At 49.1% G+C, this 7,207-nt stretch overlaps 1 pseudogene; it reads left to right on the top strand.

The window, feature by feature from the left end:
- The first annotated feature begins 4,984 nt into the window (after positions 1–4,984).
- Positions 4,985–6,076, top strand: LOC121440417 (annotated as a pseudogene).
- Positions 6,077–7,207: the final 1,131 nt, after the last annotated feature.

Consider the following 7,207-nt stretch of genomic DNA (forward strand, 5'->3'; position numbering starts at 1 on the left):
CCTGTGGAAAATAAGTGAGGTGGATTCAGTATTCCCTGACTGTCCCTCCCGATGCTGTTCTGTTTCTGTCTCTTATTTCTCCTATATCTCTGTTCCTTTTGCCTAATAATTTTAATCCTCATGCTCCTACCCTGGAACGTACAAGTTTTCTTGAAGCTGATTTTTGACAGGAAAGGCTCCTTTTAGTAAGGGCACCTGCTTGCTTTCCAGGAGGGAGTTCTCAATGCTCAAAAGCAGAGAGCTCTCCATAATTTATCTGGTGGTGACATGGAAAGAAGTGCTACTAAGAAGGATGAGCAGGTAGAGGGGTCAGAGTACAGGCATGAAGAGTAGGACACCGGGCTAGGAACTATGGAAAAGAAGGGCTGTCCTTGTTTGTAAAATTGATAACCTTTGGTAGTGAGTGAAATAGTATTTGGAGGGGAAAAACAAACGAAAGGAGAGGAGAGGAGAGGAGAGGAGAGGAAAGGAATATGTTTGCCACCTTTGTTGAAGTAACCTGATAGACGGCATCTGTATAGGTGGGTGAAGCACAGGGAAAGAACAGGTATGCAAAGGTGCTTGAAGCACCCTAGTTGAAACATCTCAATTGTTAAATTCCTGAGGGGCATCCAAATGGACATTCTGATGCACATGGGCAGATCTGGAGGAGGGATCACTACCAGCATAGAACATCTCTGAACTACAGTTAGGAAATCACCCACACTATACTGAGCTCCAACAAAGGAACAGGAAGAGAAAAAAAAAAGAGGCGGAGAGGTTTGAAGAATAACTTCAGCTGAGAAGCAGGAAAAGAGGCAGAAGGTCAGTTCAAAGGCAGGAAGGAGTGTCCCAGAAACCAAGAAAGGAGAGATTAGAGAAGGAAAAGCTACTACCTGCTGAGACATAGAGACATTGTATACAAAGAAGAAACAAAGGAAGACAACTGAGGTGTCACTACCAATGTCCTAGAGCAGAGGGAGAAAAATGACCCTATAAAGAAGCAAAGTCCTCTCTCAGAGAGAAGGAAAGAGGGAAAGGAGCGACCAGCCTAAAAACTGGGAAATGTGTTGATTATCTGTTTGTAAGCCCACTGGGCCAGCTGGTAACACTAGACCATCCTGCATATTTATGTTCCCAAGGGAGAGCCTTCTCTGAGGAAAGACCCCAGGAAAATTACCTCCAAACCAAGAAAGAAGACAAGGTATTCATTGTATGATCCATGACAGGTCAAACAGGGAATTTCATTAGACGGAAATTCTCATATCAGACATTAACAGCAGTTACTGACCTGTATGAGAACAGACAGTGTGGGCCCTGGAAGCTGAGTAAGGGAGTGATTAGGCCAATTGACAAAGTTGGGTTGTAACAGAAAATTTAAAATTTTTTCTTGTTCCCAAAGCACTTGACTTCAGGCTGTATATAATCATAGAAGAGATTCCAGGGGCAAGAAAGAGAACCACACACGACAAACTGAAGGCCAAGTGTGAGATCAAGTAACCTGTTTGGGCATTGGTTGCATGTACACAATGAGAGTACCTTCAGGTTTGACACTAGAAACTTTCTCCTGAAAACAGGCCAAAGACCCATCTGTAGGACAGAGCTGGGCATGAGGAAGGGGCAAAGGAGATTCACAGAAGCTGAACCAGGAGTGGAAGATGAAATTGTAAGAGGATGCACAATATCATAACCTATTAAGGAAATACCAAACACTTATCAATGCATGAGATAGTAATTCTCCCCTTGGGGTGTTCGATGGTCAAGGCTGAAAGGCTGCTTGGGATGTAGGATACAGATGAGCACTCCCACACTGCTAATGGGAGAGGACATGGGTTGCCCCCCCCATGGCAGATAATAGATTAATGGATATCTACTTGGATACAGCTCAAGTTTCAGCAACGTCATGTTTGGTCAAATGCCCCAAAGCCTTCCTTCCTGCCAGAGGTTCAGGAAAGCAGGTAGAATGCTGGTGGCAGTAGTGAGGGTCATTCAAATGGGCACTCTGATGCACACGGAGTATTCCAACATGACAAAAGCCTCAATAGAGTCCCTGATAATAAACCAAAGCAGTGTGAGTGAGATGGACACCATTGGGGAAACCTTTACAGTAGTGAAAGTCAAGTGGCCAGAGTATGACGCCCAAAGAAAGAAAATGGGGTCAAGAAAGAATACACAGAGGCATAATAACCTTCTGTGAACCTGCTTGCCCTCTCTCTCACTGGCAGAAATGTTGTGCATGTGGCCCTGGACTCTTGGTGACTGCAGAGAGTCAGAGTGATGAGACTGGCAGGGTCTGAAACTGTTTTGAGCCAGGATAGCACAGCTCTGAGTGGATGTCTAGCCCAGGCAGCAGAAGATATGGAGGGTGGGGGTGGGGACTAACTGATGTTAAAACCATAGGGAGGCTTCTGGGATCTCGGCCACCCATGCCACCCTCACACTGAAAGAGTCATGCCCCAGAGCCCGGAAGGCTATCAACACTGGAAGCAGGGAAAAGTTGAACACCTCACCACCATCACAGTGCTTCCTATATGAATTTAGGCAGAATTCCCAGAAACTCTAAACTTTTCGGCGACAAGAAGTGGAAGGGACTGGCCCAAAGTCAGCCAGTAAGATACAAGTCTAAGGGTTTGGGCTTCAAATCTGAAAAGCAGCTTTTCAAGAAGCTGGATATACAGCATGCAGAGCGGGAAAGGCCCGCCAGTGCTGGACCCTCCTGTGAGCTGGCCACTGGCACCAAGGGCAGGAAGGCATGCAGGCCCACAGTGGTGAAAGTGCCTGCAGCCCCTTCCACTGGGATGGGCATCACCCAGATGGTACACGCTTCATGGGGAGTGATGGGATGGGGTGTATGGGCTCATGTGTTATCTATTCCAGGGACTCTACCTAGAATAGGTGTTGCTTGCCCAGCTCTGTCACTAGACTAGGTCCAGATAGGGACTCACCAGGGCAAAAACCCTCAGAGTCCCTGCTCCCTGGCCTTGATCAGGAAACAGAGCTGGAGGGGGCAACACAGATTTTTGGTGCCCTTCTGTGGAGACCCCTGAGCACTCTGTCCCCTGTGCCAGGGGCACAGATGTGTGGTGGTGGTGGTGGGGGTCAGCAGCCGATGACGTCATCAGTGACTGGACCGGTGATGTCACCTGAGGTCCCAGGCTGAGACAGCCTTGTCACTTGACCCTCCTGCACCAATGGCCTGGCTAGTCTGCTTCTGGAGGACTAGGAGGTAGAGGATCCATGCTCCGGCGTCACCACACCCCCGCGCTAAATCTGCACTGCAGAGAGCAGCGTTAAGCTCGCATCACCGTTTGTGAGGTCCTGGATTCTATTCCCAGCACTGCAGAAAAATAGAAAGAGAAAACCACTCTTGGGAATATACCCAAGAGAGGCCCTATCATACAACAAAAGTATATGCTCAACTATGTTCATAGCAGCATTGTTTGTAATAGCCAGAACCTGGAAACAACCTAGATGCCCTTCAATGGAAGAATGGATGAAGAAAGTATGGAATATATACATATTAGAGTACTACTCAGCAGTAAAATACAAGGACTTCTTGAATTTTGCATGCAAATGGATGGAAATAGAAAACACTATCCTGAGTGAGGTAAGCCAGACCCAAAAAGAGGAACATGGGATGTACTCACTCATATTTGGTTTTTAGCCATAAATAAAGGACACTGAGCCTATAATTTGCGATCCTAGAGAAGCTAAATAAGAAGGTGAATCCAAAGACAAACATAAATATAGGCATCCTCCTGAATATTAACCTTCATCAGGCGATGAAAGGAGACAGAGACAGAGACCCACATTGGAGCACAGGACTGAAATCTCAAGGTCCAAATCAGGAGCAGAAGGAGAGAGAGCACGAGCAAGGAACTCAGGACCGCGAGCTGTGCACCCACACACTGAGACAATGGGGATGTTCTATCAGGAACCCACTAAGGCCAGCTGGCCTGGGTCTGAAAAAGCATGGGATAAAACCGAACTTGCTGAACATAGTGGACAATGAGGACTACTGAGAACTCAAGAACAATGGCAATGGGTTTCTGATCCTACTGCACGTACTGGCTTTGGGGGAGCCTTGGCAGTTTGGATGCTCACCTTACTAGACCTGGATGGAGGTGGGTGGTCCTTGGACTTCCCACAGGTCAGGGAACCCTGATTGCTCTTCGAGCTGATGAGGGAGGGGGACTTGGTCAGGGGAGGGGAGGGAAATGGGAGGCGGTGGCGGGGAAGAGGCAGAAATCTTAAATAAATAAATAAATAAATAAATAAATAAATAAAACAAAACAAAAAAGCTTGCATATGTACACTGGTCTGCGTGAGTGCGCAGCTATAAGGCTAGAGAGAGCAAGGGAGCTGGCTGGCGGGAGAACCTGGAGAACAGCCCGGGGAATCCTTGCTGTGCGATTGAAGGAGAAAGGGTTCTGCTCCTAGAAGGTACCAAATTCTGGGAGGGTATTACTGGCCCTGACAAACCCCCTCTCAACCAGCACGCCTGCCTGGGTTGGACTGTAGGGAGGTGCTGGGGAAGGCCTGTGTCTGAGGCACAGAGTGGGATGCAGAAGCATCATGTAAGGCAGTGGTTCTCAATATCCCTAATGCTACGACCCTTTAATACAGTTCTTTGTGTTGTGGTGACTCCCTCACACAACCATAAAACTTATTTCCATGGCTACTTCATACCTGTAATTTTGCTACTGTTGCAAATCATAAGGTAAATACCTGTGTTTCCCAGCGGTCTTTGGAGATCCCCTTGAAAAGGTCGCTTGACCCTGAAGGGTCACGAAGCACGGGTTGAGAACCTCTGCTCTAGGGCTAGTGGATGAGAAGGGGCTGGGGTGGGGAAGACATTAACCTCCTCTTTCCGTTTTTTGTTTCCAGGCTGTGGAGAGCTAGGCTGGTCTTCCTGAGTCCTAGCCTAGGCTCCTATCCCAACCTGATGTGCTTCTGGGGAAACTGTTTCCGGCCCCTAGTGTGAGCTTTGCTAAATTTTCAGATTATGGCGGTGGAGATGCTCCAGGACTGGTGCAGGTGGATGGGTGTCAGCGCTCGTAGGGGCTTGCTTATCCTGGGCATCCTGGAGGACTGCAGTGAAGCTGAATTCCAAGGGTCCCTGCAGGCTGCCCTGTGGCCCATGGGCCACTTTACTGTGCTTGGCAAAGTGTTTCATGAGGAGGATAATGCCACTGCAGCCCTGGTTGAGCTCGACCAGGAAATCAACTATGCTTTGGTCCCAAGGGAAATCCTAGGCACTGGGGGGCCCTGGAACGTGGTCTTTGTGCCCAGTTGCTCCAGCGAGGAGCTTCTTGATCGTGTTTTCCACTTCTTGGAGCAACGGGGGAGACAGTGGACAGTGTACCTGGAGACCCAGGTCTGGAGCTGGACAGAGTGTGCAGGCTCCAGTCAGTTAGTCAGGCAATCCAGCCCTGGGTGGATACCTTGCGGTACCAGCGTTTGGGTATGTTTTCTGGGAGCGTTCAGCCAGCCCCTGGGGAGGAATCCTTTGAGGCCTGGCTAGACCACACCACTGACATGTTTTGGGTGTGGCAAAGGGTCCCAGAAAGGGAGAAGAGGAGACGGTTGCTGGAGGGCTTGCGGGGAACTGCTTTGTACCTTGTACAGGGGCTGTTAGCAGAGAATCCGGCAAAGACTGCAGAGGAGTGCCTAGAGGCTCTGTCGAGTATTTGGAGACAATGAGTCTCAGGCCACCATTCGAATCAAGTGTCTGACTGCAAAACAGCAGCCAGATGAGCAGCTCTCTGCCTTTGTGTTGAGGCTAGAAGTTCTGCTGCAGAAAGCCATTTAGAAAGGGGCTCTCGAGAGAACCTCTACGGATGATTTGCGCCTGAGGCAGATGCTCACCAGGGCTAACCTGACTGAGCCTCTGGAGGAAGCTCTGAGGAGGCTAAGAATGATCAGGAGATCTCCAACTTTCCTGGAGTTGTTGGGCCTCAAACGGGAATCTGAGGAATGGGAGGCAAGACTAGCCAGCAACATGGTAGTCCAGGTGGAGGATGAAGCTGGCAATCTGGCTTCTGTCCAGGCTGATGGAAGAGCCAGTGCTAAGGCAGAAGATGAGGTGGAGGAGTAGGCAAAGGACAAGGTTGAGGAGGAGATATAAGGCCATAACTCAGACCACGGCCCTGTAGACCCAAGCCAGACAGGACCCTATGAGCCCCCTGGGACTCCCACCCCAGCACAGATGGGCAGTAATCTTAGAGAGTGCCCAGGAGGGCCCGGCTGCATGCTGGGCAGCCTTGCCTAGGCAGGAGAACATAAGGCAGAAGACCCCATCCTGTCCCAGTCTAGAAGTATTGCTGAAGGGTCAGCCCCAAAGTAAAGGAGCGGGCCTGCAGATATCTGCTATAGCCCCTGGCCTGGGAGAGATTAGGGAGAAATAGTCTCTTATAAGGGTCCTGACTGCCTGGCTCTTCTACCCAGTTAGCATCTCCAGGCAGGTTTATGACACTGCCTTTGGAATCTCATCCTTATCTGTTCTACTCACAGTGGCCCAGGTATTCAGTGAGTACACACTTTAATACTAGCTCTCCCATCCATCACACCCTAGCAAAGTATATCAGTCCCTGACTTACCCTGCTAGCTACTACCGTAGCCCAGCTTGTGTTGCGAACTTCCATGCCAGCCAAGGCCCTATTTGCTCTGCTCCTATCTCGTGTTGTGTATTCCTGGACAGCTTTCTTGATATACTTACAGGCCAGCAACTTGCTGCTTGTTCCCTGCAGATGTGTGTGTTCTTACCTGAGAAGGTGCTCTACAGAGATCCCAAGACAAGCCCTTGGAACCAGCAAAACAGTATGGGTGATGGCAATCAGCAACTGGCTGATGCTCATCTTGTGACTGATTACAATCTGGGGTGGGCACGAAGACCTGGACTAAGGATGGATGGGCTCGGAGAACCAAGATTCAATGTTCCACTCTTGTTGTTACTTTTGTTATTACTTGTGACAACAGTTCTTCAGTTTGGCAAGATGTTCCTTTCAGTGCTTTCCAGTGTCCAGAATAATTCAGGATCACCCTACAGTGGGTGATTCTTCTAGAGAGTTCCCCCAAAAGAAAGAACACTTCCAGATGCCATTATTCTGCAAAGAGGTGTATCAGGGGTCCCTTGGAAGGAAGAAGCTTAGGCAAGCAGGCCTCAGTGTGGCCAGTAGATGAGATCCTTTCTAATGAATCACAGAGTAGGAAAAGGTGGGACCTGTGG

The sequence above is a fragment of the Microtus oregoni genome, unplaced genomic scaffold (assembly GCF_018167655.1).
Source record: "Microtus oregoni isolate MIOR12 unplaced genomic scaffold, Mior012 000067F_ref0000223, whole genome shotgun sequence".
Classification (NCBI taxonomy): domain Eukaryota; kingdom Metazoa; phylum Chordata; class Mammalia; order Rodentia; family Cricetidae; genus Microtus; species Microtus oregoni.